The sequence below is a fragment of the Alligator sinensis genome, unplaced genomic scaffold, assembly GCF_000455745.1.
Source record: "Alligator sinensis unplaced genomic scaffold, ASM45574v1 scaffold486_1, whole genome shotgun sequence".
Classification (NCBI taxonomy): Eukaryota; Metazoa; Chordata; order Crocodylia; family Alligatoridae; genus Alligator; species Alligator sinensis.
The window spans coordinates 1,474,808-1,495,316 of record NW_005842053.1 but is presented as its reverse complement, the minus strand read 5'-3'; the positions used below and the strand labels follow the sequence as shown (position 1 = coordinate 1,495,316).

Sequence of the window (20,509 nt, the reverse complement as noted above, 5' to 3'; positions counted from 1 at the left end):
AGTCTATATTATGAAGAATAACCATAATAATACTGCAATCTACAGGGGAGCAGAAATAAACTGAATTTCCACAAAATACCCATCCACAGAAACAAAATAAAATATCCAGTGTCTAACATATAACTACGCTACATTAACCAATCTAGTTCCTTTATATTTCAGTAACTTCAGTTGTTACCTTTCTTTTGTCACTTCTAATAAGTTTTAAATGCTATGGATCCAATCCAGTGCACTATATCTGTGGACCATAGACATATATATTGAGAAGCAAAGATTGCTGGCTCCAAGGCAAGATGATCTGGATTGAAGAAATGTCAGCCTATTTGGAGAGATGAAAAACCTCCAGATAGAAGCATGTATCAGGAAACTGCGGACCTGCAGTGAGAAGGGGGCTCCCCATAGTCTCTGCTCTGTTCCTTCCTATGGCTACTGTTCTGACCATATGTGCACAGCCTGCCAGAGTTAGACTGAAGAAACAAGAATAATAGGAGAAAGATAACTGAAATAAAACCACATCAATTTAAAAGCAACAAGAATAAACTCCTCAACAAAGGAATTAAAAGGAAATGACTATAAACTGTATGCTTTTTGCCCTTAGCATTATTTTTTCTCTTGGGCTTTTCATACTTTTTCCATTCTCTTTTGTGTTCCCCCCTGCCTTGGCAAACATATTATTGCTTATACTGTTTGTGAATGTTAGCTGTAAGCTGCTTGGGGCAGAAACTGTTGCCTTATTTTTCTGTATAGGCAATGCACTCCAGAAGTGTTGTACCACTAATGAAGCTAATAACCATGGATAAGCAATGAAGAAAATCATTATGGGTAGAGTGGGACAGGTTCTAGTAAAGCTGAATATCTGGGACACAAAAACTTTTTCAAAACAAAAACAGGCTACTGTACACAGTGGGCACATCTACATGAGATGCTGACTGCACAGTAGCTGAAAAATACTGTGCAGTAATACGTCACAGCACGTACAGTGCTAATATGCTACTGTGCAGTAGCATCACCTAAAATACATTCACCAGTGCTACTGTGAAGTAACTCTAATCACTGCACATTTATTTAGTACTTGCTAATACAAGCACTAAATAAATGTGCAGTAACCACTGAACAGTAGCGTCTCGTGTAGACAAGACAGATGTGCACAAACTTACTTTCTGCTAGAGTTGGCTGGAGAAAATCAATTCATTTTGTGGAGGATTTTTGATACTCTGAATTTTGGTTTAATTTGTGATGCAAAATTTCTAAATTCTTTATAAAAAGGAACAGTGATGAACCTTGAAAGTCCTGGGATTTGTGTCAAGAAGAGCTGCCCCGGAACTGTGGACTCTAGAAACGTAGGCTTGTTGATGAGGAATCATGATCATGGGAATCACTGTCGTCATTCCTAAAGGGGCTCTGAGAAGTCCTGCAAGTCCCATCTGAGGTGAGAGCCTCAGATTTTTTGGGACTGCAGCGTCAAAACCTTCCAAGGAGAAAAGCTGAATGGCAGGCTGGCAAGACACCACGCTGGTTTTCAAACTTGCCAGACTTCTGTCAAAATGTCATCAGAATCAATACACCCTTTTACAAAAGGTCCTGATTTTGACAATGGCATTGTTGGTTAACTGTTCCAGCTTAAAACAGACTATGTTAACCAAGGCAGAGTGTACTACAGTTCGTGTTTAAAAATAAAGGCAATAATTTGAGTCAACCCCTCCTCAAAGATTGATTTCTCTTATTATTAACCACACGCTTTCTTTTTTTGTTTTCCAAACCATCTACTCGTTAGCTCTAAGTTCAGAAACAATAAAACACAGCTCATTTTTATGTAGACACCACTTTAAGTAGTGAATTTATTAACAGACACTCACAACCCCTCCCTACATTGTGCAAAATGTTTTGTTCCAAAAGCCTGGACAAGACTACAAAGTTTTCTCAGAGGGTGGACCTTTTCACAGATTTGGTTTGTGTCTGATTAAAGGAGGATGTGAGCCCTTACGTTGAAGGTTACGCATTTTAATTATTCACTGTTATCCAGTGGTACTAACTACAAGCTTGTGAAATTTAGCTGATCTCAACTGCCAAGGTATCATGCAGAAGAAAAAGCCAGAATCCAAGCCATTTAGAGTTTTTCAAATCAACGTGAAGAAGGAAACCAGTAATGAATGCCGATCTTGGAAATATGCTCCTTGCATGAGGCACTATTAAACAAGACAGCAACCATAATCTGTTGAAACTGCAATTTCTTTTCCATATAGCATTAAGGTTCATCCTCATAAAGAGTACATTATAGTAAACATTTCAAACGATATGCAAAACAGCTTGCAAATACCTAGGGGTTTGGGGTTTTTTTGCATTGTAGTTTAAATCTTAATAGTATGATTACAAAATATATTTTCTAGAGACCTCTTGCTTCATTCAGTGCAGTGGGTAAATGCACAAAGGAGTAGATTTTAAAGTTGCATTGTCAGATTTAAAAAATTGTATTTCCTAGGTTGAGTGCTTAACTTTGCAACTCTAAATAACTTTCTTTAACATAGCTATTTTAACACGTACTCTCAGTTTTAAGAGGAATTAGATGTGATTTGTGAAAAATTCTTTTTGTTTGTTCTAAAACCAGCATGAGTTAACAAAATGTCCCAAACTTTATAACATATTACTGCTGTAAGACAGAGCTGGCACATAAACCTCTGTAATTTAACTTCCTCAATTTATTATAGCTGCCGGTGTTCCAGCAAGCCAGTTGTACAAAAAAAAAAAAAAGGAAAATAATTTAACTCCTTGTTAAGAAAGTTATCCTAATCTTGCTTTTTGTTTTGTTTTGTACTTTAAAATAAACATATATATATATATATATATACACATATATATATATATTCCTTGTTATTTGCTTAATTGTATGTTCCAATGCATCAAAATACAAAACTGTTAATATTCCGTGTTTTAAAATTGTCTGAGAGAGGTTTAAAAAACAACTTCTGAGAAATATTTTTTTGCTCTTAAGTTTAATGAAGTCAATCTAGGAGCTATTGCTTGTTTTTTGTTTCAGATTATGAAAATTAAATTAAATGACTATGAATATAAATAGATTTCTTAATTTTCTAAGTAGTGAATTCACTGTACAAAAACAGAAGCTGAGATATTTAGATTACATTTTCCCTTAAATGTTCCTATGAAATACACTTAAAGCTAAGGATATGTTCATCCCTTTGGACATATGACAGATTTTCTGTGGATTCAGATTTTGAAGAATTCTAAAACATTCAACAAGTTAGTGTCACTTTTCCATATTTGTGCAGGGAAACTGCCAGAGCCACAGAAGTTATGACTGCACAGCTCGGATATGAGGTTTATATTTCACTTGCCTCCACTAAGGCTGTTTTTATAACTTGCTACTATATTGATGTATAAAAAACACAAACATTTTACATACAAAGTTGTAACTTCCAGTTCTTGGGTCATTCATGCTAAATCTTTATTTAAATCATTTACAGGTCAACATGCCTGTAAATTGGTAAACTGTTTGCTCCTTCCTCCAGTGACACAGACTATTCTAGTTTATTAATATTTGTATGTTTCATATAATAATTGCTTTAGGTAATAACAAAATGTAGAACTGTAGACATTGTTAGGAACATATAATTGTGGGTAAAACACTTGACCTTCAAATACTAAAGACAACAGATGGCAATTATTTCTCCTCAAGCATGTTGATAAACTGGAAATTTAATTTTTGTCAGCCACATTTCCATATGAAAAAAACTAGTAACATATTCTTAAAGAAAACATTTGACAATCTAGCTATCTATCTGAATATTATTGTTTGAACTTTCAATATTATTAACCCCAAGCATTGAAAGACATATTCAGATCCCTGTTCCCCCCCTCTCAAATCTTGAATATGTTCTAAAAAATCTTGTTTCCTGGTTTTTAAATATTTTGCACGAACATTTTCCAGATTTCCTCTAACAATAGACACTTTTATTTTTCAAAAAGAAAACTGGCATTTTCACCCACTGACATCCAAGAGCTGAGATTTTAAACAATGTACCATATATCACATGATATGAAGAAATGATTAGAATTTTCTTCAGTCGCTCCCTTACCCTTGTATGAATCTCCACAGAATTCACTAGGGCTCTGCCTAGCACAGTGGCCCATTTCTACAAATCTAGCAGCAGGAGTGGGGCTTAAATATTACCAATTTAAACTGTGGAATTCAAACACAGACTGTAGATAAACTCATTAAGAAGTTTCTGAAATGACTAGCTGATTGAAGCCTTCGTTATATAGGTTTTTTTCTATAAGTCTATGTGTTCGCAGATAAAGTAGATGCTAACTGCAGATCTCATATATTGGAGAGCAAATTGTCCTAATGTTTAGTATTTATTTTAAAATGTTCCAATAATTTAAAATTAGTTTAAAACAGCAAAGCACATGTTAAGTAACACGAACTGCTACATCAAAGATACAGGTTCAGATTTCAATTTGGGACTCTTGAAGCTTGATCATGAAGTTTTCTGGGACCACTGCCCAGATCGGCTTATTAGGGCAAAACTTCTAGTTTCAGATCTGCACTGTGGATGACTGTTGTCTTTGCTCTGCATGTGAAGCTCCTATTGCTACCAAGAAGAGCTGTGCATACAGAAAAGGGCAGAGGGTTGATTTCTGCACCGCTGAGGTCAATGGGAGTTTTTCCATTGAAATGTATGGGAGCAGGATAGGTAAAATAAATATGTGTTGCAGATAAGAGACTCACAGAGCAGATCAGAAAGTGAGAAATCTGAGTACAGTCTCCAGCAGGAAAAGATCAGCACATACTGTATCATTCTGAAGAGCTCTACATAGTCCAGTTTGGAGTAGCAGCAATCTTGGTGAATCCTACCAGCTTGCTCAGCTGCAGGATGTGTGGAGTGAGGGATTTGCTATGATCACACAGATTGGACAAATGACCTAAAACCAGAAATCTTAAAGTAATGGTTAATTATATTTGATTTATTTATGTTTTGGGCCAATTTTCCCAACCTGTGTAATAATAGCACCCACCTCACTAAAAAAAAAAAAAAAAAGGAAAAACAAATCTGTGTAGAATCATGACATCTACTGAAAGTCAGTGACTCTCATTGACTTGAATGAGGCCAGGTTTATACTCTATGAATTCCTTCAGATATGCTTAATATCCTGAATTAGTGTCATAAGAAAGACAGAAATGCTATGTTAGTATATGTCATTAGTAAAAGTTTGGTCTGCAAGGAACTTCCTTACAATCAGATGTAACACATTTTTATTCTGCAAGCCTAAGGGGAGAACTTTTTTTAATGTTTATTTAACATGGTCCCAGGCCTTATTTTTTATTGATTAAGAATTAGGATACAGAAAAGCAATGATTTACTGCCGAGAATTATAAGCAACAGTGCCTTTGAACTGAATTATTTCTAGCAGTGAGAACTATTACCAAATGAACAACATTGCAGGGTTTTAAATCAGGATACTGACTTTAAAGACTAAACTGGTACAAACAAAAGGATTTATGGAATCCTAACCAGAGCTGGGTGAATAATTCATAAGGAAACATCCATTTGACAACATTTACTTGTTTTCCTTTTGTTTGTTAATTACCCAGGAACAGGCTGAAATTTTATCAAATTTATTCTTTTTGGATGAAATTCATCCCTGTGCATGACATCAATAGTCCCACATAAGCCTTCAAAATAAGAGCATACTAGACTTCCCCCCCCCCGACATACAAAGTTTCATCTAATCCAATGTCCTTTCTGGGAAAGGGCAGAGAGAGATGCTTTAAAAGGGTCTAAAACGAGATTTAGTTGGAAATAGGTGGATTGTTAATTTTCTAAACATAAGTGAATTCTGATGTAGTTTAAATAATTCTTGGCTTGTAGCTTGTCAGCAGTTCATTTTATGTATTGGATCACTGGAAGCTGTGTGAAAGAACAGCCAAATTACACAATATGGGTTTTGTTCCATAATTGCTTCACATGAACTTATCTCTTCAAATTAGATTTCATGTGTAAAAAATGAAATTCATTTTTACTTTCCATGATTACTCTTTAAAATGTGTGGGGTTTTTGTTTGTAAACTGATCTGTCAGAATATCCAAAAGAACAAGAAATGAAAGGGCTCAAAGCACAGATATTTGAATATTTTTTGCCTTCATTAATAAAGCTCACAGAGGTATTTTAAACCATATTTTCCAAAGTGAATATTTGAAAATTTTTACTTCTTTGAGGCTCCAAATCCACTCCTCTTAGGCTAGGGACAAACATTATACACAAACTGCTTTAAGTCATCAGAAACTGGTTTAAACCTGTAACAGAACAGACATTCAGTGCACATAAACCAGTTTGAAAATACCTGAAACCAGTTTGAGATAAACCAGGTTGAATGCAGTATCAGACTTAACTGATCTGGCCCAAACCAATTTATGCAGTGGGGGGCTTGCAGGGCTCTGGCCCACTCTGGACTCTGGTGCTGCCACAGCTCTGCCATCTCTGCAGTGCAATGCACCCGCTGGGAAGGGGCTCACACCCCCACATTATAACAGGGGCTGCTGCCACCAGTAAGGGCCCTGCCTCCTCCTGCTGCAGTGGCGAGGTGGGGGCACAGTCAAGCAGGACCCCTGGGAGGGGGAAGGGAGTACGGCAGTGAGGGTACGCAGACCTGGCTTGGTAGAGAGGAGACTAACTCTCCTCCCTGCCCCGCTCTGCCTCAGGGGCTATGGTGCCTGCTGCTGCAGCAGCGAGGGGGGTGGGGCACCCGGCAGACCCAGCTCAGGTCCCTGCTGGTTGGATAAAGAGGGGGAATTAAACCCCTCCCTGGCCAATTCAGCTAGGACTGGCCATGCCTCCCCCTATAGCTTCCCTGCAGCCAAGGGCCTGCCCTTGCACCCCCGGCTCCTGGCCTGGGTAACTGCAGGCATGTGCCTGCATTGCCTCAGACCAGAGTGAATATTTGTCCTGTTACAAACCGGTTTCAGCCTAGGAAGTTAGACTAACCTGCAAAAGTTGAATCAATTCAGGCTCCGGCTTTTTAAATATGGATAAAACTAAATATAAATTATAATGATATATTTTAGGTAAAACATAATATTAAATGTTCATTTTTTACTTTTGTGTTCAAAATTGTTTCTAAATTTGAGTTTCCAAATTATGTATGTATACTCAGGCTGCACTACACTGTATATCTGGGCACTGTATACCTACACTGTACGACTCTCATACTGCTGCTTCCCTGTCCTCCCCCCCCCACCACTGTACCATGCGCCCAGTTGTCCTGATTCACCCTTAGCTTCCCAGCCACAAGCTCCTCCACTATACCTTGCCACTCAGGCATGTGAACCTGTTGACTCCCACAGCATTGCACACTGTGACATACTGGTCCTAGGATGACCATATGTCCCAGTTTAGCCAGAAAAGTCCTGGATTTCAAAGGCCAGTCCCAGCTGGCTGGTGAGAGTTAAAATGCAAGGGCATGGGGTGCAGTCTGGCAAGGGGGCAGAGTGGTGCACCAGGTAGGCAGGCAGGTACCACTGCACAGCCACCTGCCTGCCTGGTGCACCACACCACTCTGCCTCTGCCTCTAGCAGTGCCACTAATGTGGGAGAGCAGGCAGTGTCCTAGATGCCCCAGATTTCCCTATGGTCAACCTGTCAAACCCTCTGGTTGAGGCAGGATCATCCTTATTTAAGCCATCCCATACAAATCCTCATTTAACCTATTACTAAAACTACACAGTCAACCCTGTTGCATATCTATAAGGCATGGAACCCTAACTTGCCACATGTAAAGCAGGGGGACAACAGCAGCCAGTGTTCTGCTGCTGCCAGCGGGTATTAAAATATGCTTAGGAGATCCAAGGAAGAGGGCCATACCCACTACTATAAAGAAAGGCAAACGCCTCTCCCCACCCCGACAGTCTGTACCAATCTGACTGTGGAGTAAAATTTCTAAGTGATCTCAAATGTGGTGATGAGTCTGAGCCTGAGTGGAGGGGCAAGACTCTCTAGCCAGGAACTTTTGCATTTTAGGGGAAAAGAGGTCTGAAACATCTGGACACATGTTTAAGTTATTTGAGGAAGCTGGTATGTGATGGACCAACAGGAAGAAAAGGCCTGTCCATTCATAGCTTGCTTCCCTGCTCCTCCCGCTGTATTCTGTTCATCAACTACAGCATGATCAAGCTTCCCACCCAATAAGTCAGGTAAGGAATGGCTGTGTGAAATATGCAGAGGATACACAAGAGTCCCATGGATTCATTGCAATATGAAAAGTATTCTCAAAATACTTTAATCCAGTTCATAACTTAATAGCATGTATTAGGGTGTATATAGACAAAACGGGGCCCCTAAATTGAAGCAGTGGATTTTTAAAAACACTGCTTCAATTTAGGGCCAAGTAAACTCCCATGTCATGCTAATCTCCATGTACTTACCTGCCTCTCTGGCGGTGGGGGGGGGGGGGGGCGCGGCAGGTGAAGCGGAGTGGGCCCGGGGCTGGGTGGGGGCTGGTCCTTCCCTCCACAGCAGTGGTGCCCCCCCTCCAGGCAGCACCTGCCTGCAGGCACCTGGCTCAGGTGGTCCCGGGGGGCACTGCAGCTATGGAGGGAAGCACCAGGCCCCCACATAGCTCAGGCAGGCAGGCAGGCTCCAGGGGAAAAAAAACAAAAAAAAAAATCAGGCTCGCCACTTTTTTCTTTTCTTGGGCAGAACCTGCCTTCCCGGGCTGCTGCCAGGCTGCCTGCGCAGGCTTCCTGCAGAGCCCCCAAGCTGCACAGCTGTAGGGCAGCAAACTAAAACTCCCTGGAGGGGGGAGGCACGGCCAGTCCCAGCTGAATTGGCCAGGGAGGGGTTGAGGGGTTTAATTCCCTCCCTGGAGGAGTTTTAGTTTGCTGTGCTCCAAGTCATTTAAGGCACATTACGTTGCTGAATTTCCTACAGCAACTGGAATTACTGCGTGATACAATGCGTGAAAACACCAACACCATTAAAGTGGTGCAAAAGCATTTAACTCGCTTTAAAGTGTCATGCACACACACCCCTCATTTTGTCTACACACAGCCTTATAGAAATTTAAGTCTGCTGCATTCTTAAAGGTGGCAGACAATGGCAATAGACTGACATTCAGTCTACTGGCAAGAATTTCTGAGATAGTCTTACAAATATAAAAACAATGTTGCAGTATGAGCATATGTGTATTCCAACCTCCTGGCTGGAGAGGTCCACAGGTGAACTCTCCATCTAGGAGACAGTGGAAGGTTGCTCCCTGGACTGCCCATTCCTTTAGGGGAGCCTATTACTTGATAGCCTGTCCTCTCTCTTGCCTGGGTATGGGATAAGCTGTCAAGAGGTAACCCCCTGGCTTTTAAATCACCCTGTATGACACCCAGTTGCTCAGCACATCTATAAATTAAAGCCTGCAGAGCCAGTAACCATGGCAAGGAAAGTTCTCCCTGGATCCCCTAGTTCCCAACATCAAAGGCTTTAAATGCCACCCACAGTAGGAACGGTGGAGCAGACCCCAGACTAAGCAGTGGGCAGAGAGCAAGAATCAACTGTTCTTCCACTGGTCCACACTGACAAGAGAAAAGCAGAGGGAGCAGCCTGTCAAACTCTGTCCCCACTCCTCAGACAAAGGAGATTTGTCTGAGGAGTGGGTATGGGGGATTTACCCTGCTGCTCCAGGACTCCCAGACTGGTCTGGAATGGGAGGGGAGCAGCAGGCCACAGCCCCTAGCATGTTCCTCAAACCAGAACCAGAACCAGGCTGGAAAAGAGGTGGGGAGCATTACTTCATGGCTCTATCCACTTCCTGGAACAGACTGGGAGGGGAGCAGACAACCATTCATTCTCACAAGAGAGTCTCTGTTATGTTTTGTTATGTTATGTTTTCTGCAGGAGAAAGAGTAAATACATTTCTACTGGAAGAATGCCTATAAATGCCAAATGACTCCTAACCTTTGTAAGAAGGAAAGGAGAAAAAAATCATTAAAAGAGTAATTACTTATAGGCCTCCCCTGGGCACTTCATGTATTAGGCTGTAAACTCTCTGAGTTGGTGGTATTGTTATTATTTGGATTTAGATCCCAACCTGTCCTAGACATAGATTTAGATCCCAACCTGTCCTAGGTCTCAAAGTGATCTGTTAGGCCTTGTTACATGTTTTGCTTAGCAAATGGATTCTAAAATTGGAGGATTTTTTTCTTTTGGCTCTATGTCCACCCAAATCATGGAAAAGGGTTCTCCTGACTTCAGGGAGCTCCGAGGCATACCTATGTACACACTAGGCATGTCTACACAAGGTGCTAAGTGTGCAGTAGACTAATTCTACTGTGTATTAGCATGTCATGGCAAAAGCCATGCTATTGCACTAATGCACAGTAGAATCAGTCTACTTCACATTAGCGTCACTAAAAAGGCGTGCGCCGGAGCTACTGCACAGTAGTGCCAGTTACTGTGCATTCAGTTAGTACCTATTATTACAGGTACTAAACTTAATGTGCTATACCTATGACACATTAATGAACATGTAGACTTGCCCATTGTAAGCAAAAATAGTTTATGAAAGAACAAATTCCATCTGTATCTCTCTGCTTTCTTCTCTTCCAACAATTAATAAACCCACTCAAGAAGACTAGTGCTTAGAATTTCAGAAACTGAATCACAAAACTAGAGGGTGCATCATTAGGACTATATCGCATGCATGAGATTATGTGCAGCTTCATCATGAACATGCACAACAATGAAAAAACAAAGAATTAAAAGCTTTACTGGACCCATATCTAATTTTACCAAACAATGGGACAGGCATACAGGAATGAAAGAGGCAATATTGAAAGCTGTAGTATGAGTCAACTTCCCATTACAGGTATGCTAAGAGACTTTAGAAGCTGGTGCTCTATCCTGGTTACTTAAAACATGCTTATTTTCAGACGAAGCAAAGCCATAACTTTACATATTGATTACAATTCAATAAATAATATTTGTAAACAGTCAATCTACTGTTAGTTTACCGCATTTGTTCCACTTTCCCCTTGCCCTCAGGAGTTGTGTTAGTTTCATGGTACTGAAATACTGCCTGTGGGCTTATCAATAGGGAACCCTACCTGAGATATTCATATCCCAGTACAGATACAGAGACTGACAGCAGACAACACAAATGGTAGCAGCTATCAAAATTTTGGGGAAAAAATAAAAATACCTGCACAGACTGTAAGGAAATGAAAATAGGGCTACACAAAAGAATGGAGAGAAAGAATAAGTATATATAAGCATAGGAAGAATACACTCTATTTCCAACTAGAATATTCTCTTCAGATATTCAGTTTTAAGTTACAAACTGACTTCAGCATTTTCACTGTTTTCACAATAGCTTTTGTAAAGTTTCTACAGGTAATATTTGGAGAAACACCAATCCCTCAAAAACTAGGTATGTTTACAACATTTTCATCAGCAAATTTTATTTTGTGTATTTTTCCTTACCTGTACAGTTCATCACCATGCACAGGCTCCTGAAGAATTTATGAAAGCAAGCTATAAAAGAAAAAACATTTATTAAAACATAATCCACATTTCATTCCTTTAATTCTAATAGTAAATTAATAAACAATAACAAGAGGTTATTATTTAAGACACATTTTAAATTTTAGAACTTTATTAACATATACACATCTTAAAGTCCATCAAATCCCAATTTTATCATAATCTAATGGCCACTTTAATTACAACAGGAGTATCAAACATAAAGCCCTGCCATCCAGTCCCCTGGTGCTTCCCCTGGGTCTTAGCAGACCTACACAGGGCATGGCACATGCCAGACCAGCCCTGCAAGAAGGTGGCCTGGGATGCATGCCACATGTGGTACCTGCCCCAGCTGTTCCAGAACTGTGCCAGATGGGAGGACACATGTGACAGATCCCAGAGTGGCAAGACCAGGCTCTGCGTGCAGCATAGTCCAGCTGGGCAGATATAGGTGGATTCCAGAAGCAGTACACGTGGCGCCTGACCAAGCCAGACTGTGCACATGTAGTACCCATTCTAGGATGTGTGCCCCACACAGTGACTGCCCCTGACTTCCTGGAGCTCTAGAACTGTGCTGCATGCAGACCCTACTCCAGGCAGTCTGGGACCCAAGCTGCATGTGGCCCTGTGAGTGTCATGTGCAGTGCAAGTCCCGGACCAGCTGGAGTGTGCACTGTGTGTGGCGTGATTCTCACAGTAGGATCTGCCTGTGGTGCAGTCTGGCCAGAGCATGTATCATGTGCAGGGTGGTGCCCAATCCAGCAAGTATGGGATTCATGCTACACACCCCTGGCCAGACTACTCTGCATGCAGCATCCATTCCAACCACTTTAGGATCTGCTGTGTGGGTCTCAGACTGGCTGGAGCAGGTGCTGGATCCAGTATGTTGGGGAAAATGAGAAGGGGAAGAGGGCGGGTCCAGCCTGCAGACCCGCCCCATGCCACTCATCTGGCCTACAGGGCTAGATAAGTTTGACACACCTGAATTACAGGATCACATAATATTTTTCCCAGCAGATCCCTACTTCATTCAGTATGTAGGATAGATTGATTAGTTAGAGACCTGCTATTCAACATTTTATTTCAATATTACTGTTCAATGTATGACCCCAAGTTCCAATTAGTGCACACTATTCCAACCCTGATAGTAATACAGTGTAATTTCCCCATAGGCTTTTCTTTGAGACTTAACACTACAGTACATAAGAGTGTCACAGACACTGTTTAATTTATCTTCACAACCCCTCTGAGGTGAGAAGGGGGTCTTCTCACTGTTTTACACAGGAGGAATTCAGCACAGATTAAGGTGAAAGGCATCTATCAATTGGAGATGCTTCAAACTGATTTTTTTAAAGAGTTCACAGCATTATATAACTCTTCAGCTATTCAAGCATTACTCTCAGTGATTTCAGCTGCAGGTATAAACGATCAGCAAGTCTGCAAATCAGGCACAGAACGGAGATTGACCACAAAAAATGAGGCCACATTATTAGTGACCAGCTGTAGAAAGTTTATGAGAGCTGCTTAATGTCACCCAGAAACTCTGTGGCACTTCCATGGCCAAACTGCAATTCTTTAAAGCAACCTTAAACTGCCATTTTTATTAAATTTTTCCTTCTCTTGGAATCCACCATTTCATTCAATGCACACCTTCCAACTTCTGCAACAAATAAGCAGGAGTCCAACACACTTTACACATAACTCTCATTCATACTTGGAACAGGTCATTCTGTTCACCAACTCAAGCAACGATCAGTGTATGTAATCAAATGTTTAATGATGCTATAAAGTCTCATTATCCCTATCCAAATCATTTCATCTAAATGTTTGTCTAATCTTCTCTTTAAAAAATTCCACAAATGGAGATTCTGTAACCTGTATAGGTAATCTGTTCTAATGCTTAATAATCCTCAAAGTTAAAAAAGTTCTAATATCCATTCTAAATTTCCCAGATTTCAGTTTAAGATTATTCTTTCTTCTCCAGCCCTGGTGGCCACAAAAAATATTGCCCTTCTCTTTATAATTGTCTTTCAGGTATTTAAAGACGGTTACCAAATCCCCCCTTAGTCATCTCTTTTCCAGACTAAGCAATCCCAAATCTTCCAAACTTTTCTTGTAAATCATGTTTCCTAAACCATCCTAATCGTTTTTGTTGCTCTCCCCTGGCCTTTTTCTAATGTGTTCACATCTTTTTTGAAATGTGAGGCCCAATATCAGTCACAGCACTTCAGATGCAGCCTCATCCATGCGGAACAGAGTAGAAGAATCACTTCCCTGAACTAAAAGGTGATGCTCCTGATAATACAGCTAGGTATGGTTTTGACTTTTTTTTTGTCTAAAAGCTGATTTTAGGTTGCACAGATATTTCTTATTTTCTAAGTGCTTGCAATCTTAATATGGTTCTTTTAATTTTATGTGATGTGATTTTGTTAATTTGCTTATTTGTTTTATTTGGTGGTGTTTCCAGATCTGTAAAAAGCAAACTGAAAAAACACCAGAGATCCCCTCATGCACTATCATAGTGAGACCCACATTGATGTCTACCAACTGAAGGACTGAAAATGTTAGTTTTACCCACACAGATCTCTACCAATTAAGCTGGCAGAACAACTGATAGCAGTATCTATGTGGCACAGCCCTAGATGGAGAGTCACAGATATTTGCTGCCAGAAGAGGAATGGTAGGACTCAGAAATGTTGGGTTCCATTTCAGGCCCTTGAAACAGTTCTTATAATAAGATGTCTCCAGCAACCTTAATGATGTGTAGTATAAACCAACTCTGACTACAATATAGAAAAGATGCTCCTTTCCTCTCTTTCAAAAAAAATTGTAATTGGTATCATTTATATTTTACAGTATATGCCAATATATTCAAAAACACTTGATATTATCTACTAAAGTTCCTAGCATTATTTAAATAAAAGGAAACTGACTACAGTGACCGACAGGATATTGTAAATGACCTATAATCAGAAATGTGGAGGTATAGAAAAATATTTCAAAAACACAATCAGTTAAGCCCAACTATCTTCAGCACCTACAATACAAGTTATTCATGGACTATATGCTCCTGTGGGTTATTCTATTATAGTCTGATGAAGTGAGATTGCATTTGTGTAACAGGAGATATTTTGGTCCAATATCTCCATTTTAAAACCGGGGATTGAGTCATATAGCCCTGGGCTCATGGGAATATATCTTTCCATCTCCTTAGCCACCTGTTTGTTTATGGTATTTTGGAATTTCTCTGGCCCTGTTTCAGCAAGATTAATGATGGAGGGTTTTTTTCTGTTATAGACTTAGACCACAGTTTTACTGTTGAGTGCAGGGATGGGCTCCTGAAGCTGCATGTCTTTACAACTGCTAAAAGCTTACACAGACCCAATAGTGGGAATGTTTCTCCAAAGAAGGGTAAATTGCCCAAAGAAATCCAAGAGCAGAAACAAATTAGCATATCAAACCTGCAATCTGAGGAAAGTAAGAGTCCCAGGAAGGAACCCAAAGGCAAAAAAATAAAAAGAAAGAAAGAAAAAATCCTAATCTTTTCTGGCCGTTTATTGAATACTTAGAAAAAGAATCATCACCACCCAAAAATGCCCATGCAGATATGCAATATATGCAATACAGAAGCATAGGAAAAAATAGTCAGAATTTATCATATTGACACTCATGTCCAGTTATATAATTGCCAGTTAGCCTTTTTCTAATAAAGAAAATAAGATGAAATGTGTCTTAATAAGCCTGAAAGATAAAATACTTATGTATCTATCTTATAGGCTGCTTTTACCCTAATGGTTACATACAAGATATGTTCATTTATGCAAAAGATAAATACTTAAGAAGTGTGTGAACTCTGGACACACTAACAATGTAAACAGCCACAGATTTGTTCAATACTAACTTCATTTAATGCTTGGTATTAGTCTAAGTCTGAACATAAATTCATATGGGTCTTTGTGTTTTTTTAATTATATAAGCATATACCTGGCCCAGTTCTACCACTACTGGCACCAATGAGTATTTTGCTGGGGCCAGGCAGGGCAGCCATGGGGGCTTCTCCCACAGCTCCCACTGCCCGGGGACAGGCAGGCACAGCTGGAGAAGCTGCAGAAGAACCTGCAACCACCTGGCTGTCCCTGCCTCTCCTGGCCGATCTGAATCAGCGAATCTCTCTGAATCAGCACCAAATCTTCCAAAGTTGATTTAACCAAATCGATTCAGGACAGTGACCCGAATCTCTGAATCAAATCACTGTCCTCTGAATCAGCCAAATCTGAATCCAAATTGAATACTTCCCTATTTACACAAGTCTAGTGATTTAGCCATGGCTAATTTAAATTCTTCCCACAAAGAACACTTCATAGATTCATGGATGTTAGGGTCAAAAGGGACCTCAATAGATCATCAAGTTCGACCCCCTGCATAGGCAGGAAAGTGTGTTGGGTTCAGATGACCCCAGTCAGATGCCTACCTAACCTCCTCTTGAAGACCCCCAGGGTAGGGGACAGCACCACCTCCCTTGGGAACCCATTCCAGATTTTGGCCACTCTAACTGTAAAGAAGTTCTTCCTAATGTCCAGTCTAAATCTGCTCTCTGATAGCTTATGACCATTATTTCTTCTAACTCCCAGGGGGGCCTTGGTGAGTAGAGCTTCACCAATTCCCTTCTGCACCCCCATGATGAATTTATAGGCAGCCACAAAGTCGCCTCTCAACCTTCTCTTGCAGAGGCTGAAGAGGTCCAGGTGCTCTAGTCTCTCTTCGTAGGGCTTGGCCTGCAAGCCCTTAACCATACACATGGCCCTTCTCTGGACCCTCTCCAGGTTATCCACATCCCTCTTAAAGTGTGGCGCCCAAAACTGGATGCAGTGTTCCAACTGCAATCTGAGCAATGCCTGATAGAAGGGAAGTATCACCTCCTTGGTTGTTTGTCATGCATCTGCTGATGCACGATAAAGTGCAGTTAGCTTTGCTGATGACTTCGTCACACTAACGACTCATGTTCATCTTGGAGTCCACTAGGACTCCAAGATCCCTTTCTGCTTCCGTGCTGCTGAGCAGGTCATTTTTTAAGCAGTAGGTGTGCTGGACATTTTTCCTCCCTAGGTGCAGCACTTTGCATTTCTCCTTGCTAAATTGCATTCTAATGTTTTCTGCCCATATATCCAACCTGTCCAGGTCTGCCTGTAGTTGTTCCCTGCTCTCTGGTGTATCCACTTCTCCCCACAGTTTTGTATCATCCGCAAACTTGGACAGAGTACACTTCACTCCCTTGTCCAAGTTACTGATGAAGACATTGAAGAGTATCGGTCCAAGGACCAAGCCCTGCAGGACCCCACTGCCCAAATCCTTCCAGGTTGATATGAACCTGTCCACCACCACACTCTGGGTACAACCCTTTAACCAATTTGCCACCCACTGGACTGTGTAATCATCCAAGTCACAGCCTCTTAATTTGTTCACCAGTATGGTGTGGGATACCATATCGAAGGCCTTCCTGAAGTCTAATTAAATGATATCTACCCCTACTCCTGCATCCAGGTGTTTCATAATCTGGTCATAAAAAGAGACTATATTAGTCAGGCATGATCTACCTGCTACAAACCCGTGCTGGTTTCCCCTCAGCATAATATTTCCTGCTGGGCTTTCACATATATGAGCCTTAATAATCTTTTCAAAGACTTTACCAAGGATGGAGGTGAGACTGACTAGCCTATAGCTGTTTGGATCCTCCTTCCTCCCCTTCTTGAAAATAGGGACCACATTGGTCCTTTTCCAGTCCTCTGGGACCTGGACTTTCAGGAGCTCTTCATCAGTAATCCCTCAGTTCAAGGATGATCTCTATCATGGCTCATTGATAGGTTTTGAGGTGACTTATGGGTCCAATCCTTGAGCTGAAGATCCATCCACAGAAGTTGCAGGTATTTCTGCAGGGTAGGCCAGAGGTCAGAATTCCTCTCCTTTTCCATCCTCTGCTCTCTCTTCTCTGCTTCAAGGGCAAGATGTTCTACCTCAAGGTGAGCTGCTGCTTGGTTGAGCTCATGGCACCATTGAAGTTAGTTAGTAGCCAGCTCCCTCTCAGCTCCTGATGTTGGTGTCCATTTTCTTGAGGTATGACTTTACTATGTCCTCTGGCTAACATGAGATCTCAGGCTGCAACTCAGATGGGAGTAGTGTACTTGTTTTGGGAGTCAACAGTTGGGTATGCTCAGACAGTGAAGTTGGTGCTTCAGGATCACTGACCCTATGCTGGTAACATTGGCTTCAGCAAGGATGATGGCATTTGTGTGCACAAATCCCAGGAACTTCTATGAGACATTTAAATCTAAAATCCAGTATGCTAAAAAGACCAACTTTTGGGATTATTTTATTATTATGTCTTCCTATATGAGGCCTAAAGCATCAATTCTGTCATTTAAAGACACACTAACACAAAGCTTGTTAACAATTATCAAAAAAGCCTGATACACCTTGTACCTAAAAATAAATCTCTCAGAGAATAAATAAAAGGTTCAAATATTTTTCTTCTGTAAGCATTTAGGCCTTTTTATTTTTGTTAACAGAATCCCTCCTTTGAGTTTTCATGCACAAACAGAGTTGGAATGGGAATGAAAGAATAATCCACAATGCACAACATGAGTCCCCCATGTTGTGCCTTATCTGCAACAGTCAGATAAATGCTTCCAGAAGCCTAAAAATTATGAGAAATGTCTGTCCCTTCACCTGTATAACAGAATTGTGTTCTCTCCTGGCTGATAATGAACACTTTTTGGAGAAACCTGCATTTGACATCAACAGACTTGCCTGTTACTACTCTATTTCCAACTTCAATTTTCTTGACAAGGCAATGTTGGAACCAAGATCCTGAAATATCTGTAAAACTCCAGTTACCTGGATATTTTACAATCAGATTTCAGAGTAAGACACAGCCCAGACATAGCTCTGATGGATTACCTTCTTTTTGCGCTGGACAGCCAACTATTTTTCACACTGTTAGACCTCTTTGGAGACCTTCAGTAAAAATGACAAGACATGTATTAGACCTGGCAAGAATAAACAGGGTAATATGCTGGAATCTTAACCTTGGTTGGGTCTCAGCTTTGATGGACACTCACTCTATCACACATAGACCTCTATTATTTGCCAATGCTGCTGAGTAGCTAAAAACACTGAATCTTTTCTGAAAAGTGGATCTTTTCTGAAAAGTGTCCATGGAAAGGTGAAGTCTTCTTACACAAGAGAGATGTTTTGTGTCTCCTTTTAGTCATACCTCTTCAGGGTTGAAAATAAATGTTTATGGATTTTTACTTCTGTTATTTTCCAACTGCTAAGACAAAGGAGGCTGGATTACATGTCTTTTCAAGATCATAAACAGAGCTCATCGCTCTACTTATACCAGATGCGCTAATATTACTATAACTGGTGACAAACAGAAACAGAACCATTCACCCCTTGCTTGAAAATATCCATTACAGTCATCGTATCAGCTAGTCCTTAAACCTTTAACAAAATAAAAGATGAAAATGTCACAGGGAAAAAGGTCAATATTTTAAAGAGCTTGTACATTATGCAAGCTTAACTGTAACTATACTATTTAATAGTCTAGTTTGATGTACACTAGTTTTAAATACATTTGCAATGACTTAAGCCACTGAAGCCATATATATATATATATCACTTTTTTTTTTACTAATAAGTATAGAATAGATATGATCAAAGAAAGAATCTAAAAAGCAAATGAAAGTTTTTATTAAGCAGCCCAGTTCTGCAGGTGAGGAAATTACTTGTGAACGCATTCTTCATGAGTCCATGCACACGTTTGTGGTACCTGAGCTATGATCATACAGTTTACCTCAAGATACATACTTGTAGACCAGGTCCAGATGGTGCACACATTTGGTAATGCCAGGAGTTGTGTTGGGAACCTGATCTAAGTAAATTAGGATGCAGGGGAAGGTCAGGCAGGACTGGGGGGGGGGGGGGGGGGGGGGAGGGGCAAGTGGATCCTCAGGGAGATTGGCAGGTTGTATGACCAGGAGTGAAGGGTGATCAGTGGCTAAAAATATGCCAGTCCGAAACAGGGTGGGGTGGGGGGAGGAAGAGATTAGAAAGAGTGCAGTCCTGGGGCTGGGATGAGTGGCTGAGCTCTCTCAGCCCTAGGGCTTCACTCCAAATGTGTACAGGTGTTTGTTAGATCAGGCTAACCCATTCCCAATCTGACACATTCATCTCCTCAGGTGGAGTAAGTTAGGTCAAACGGATCTAACCTCCCTGAACATCTGTACAGATCAGGAGTCAGACTCAAGCCTAGCTAGGCTGATCTAAATGTAATGTCTGAACAAACCCCAAGTTATCAGGCCAGTAAGAGGGGAAAAATAGCTATTCATTACTTAAAAGGTAATTTAAACTCCATTCCAAAAAAATATATATTTTTTTCAATATGACATATTTGACTGGAGAAGCTGTGGCTCCTGCAAATGTCACTAGGGTCCAGATTTCATGTTTTGCATTGTAGGTTTTGGGAATTTTTCTTCTTGGCAAACTGGTATGTTCAGTGGTGAATAGTGATTACGAGTAAAATGACAATAGTTTTATGCCCAAGTTTCTGGTTGCCTGCTGTAAAAAATGAGCCAGCGTTCCCCATCTTATTCTAGCAGAAGTCCTTTTGGCCTCTGCTAATCATGTGAAAGCATCAGTTTTCAAACAGCCAGGATTTTAAAGTCTTTAAGTTGTTTTGATGCCTGCATATTGGCAGGAGAAGCAATAAGAATGTGCAAAGTAATGAAGGGCCAATGCTCAGCTGCAGCTGCATGGACATGGACACTGAATAAGAACATAACTGCCATTTACTGTGTCAGGCCATAGGTCTATCTTACCCAGTATCCTGTGGGCATGTCTACATGAGACACTTTACTGTGGAGCTGACTAATAATAATGCTGGAAAAGGTCAAGGCACCTGGAATACAATCTGATCATCAGATGATACCTCAG

General features: G+C 40.7%; 1 long non-coding RNA gene across 3 annotated transcripts in view; it reads right to left on the bottom strand.

The window, feature by feature from the left end:
* Positions 1-20,509, bottom strand: part of LOC112550198 — a 136,056-nt gene that overhangs the window by 75,789 nt on the left and 39,758 nt on the right. For all 3 annotated transcript variants that reach the window (XR_003093900.1, XR_003093898.1, XR_003093899.1), the window contains one exon: positions 11,480-11,530. This is a non-coding gene — a long non-coding RNA (uncharacterized LOC112550198). The remainder of the gene's footprint in view (positions 1-11,479; positions 11,531-20,509) is intronic.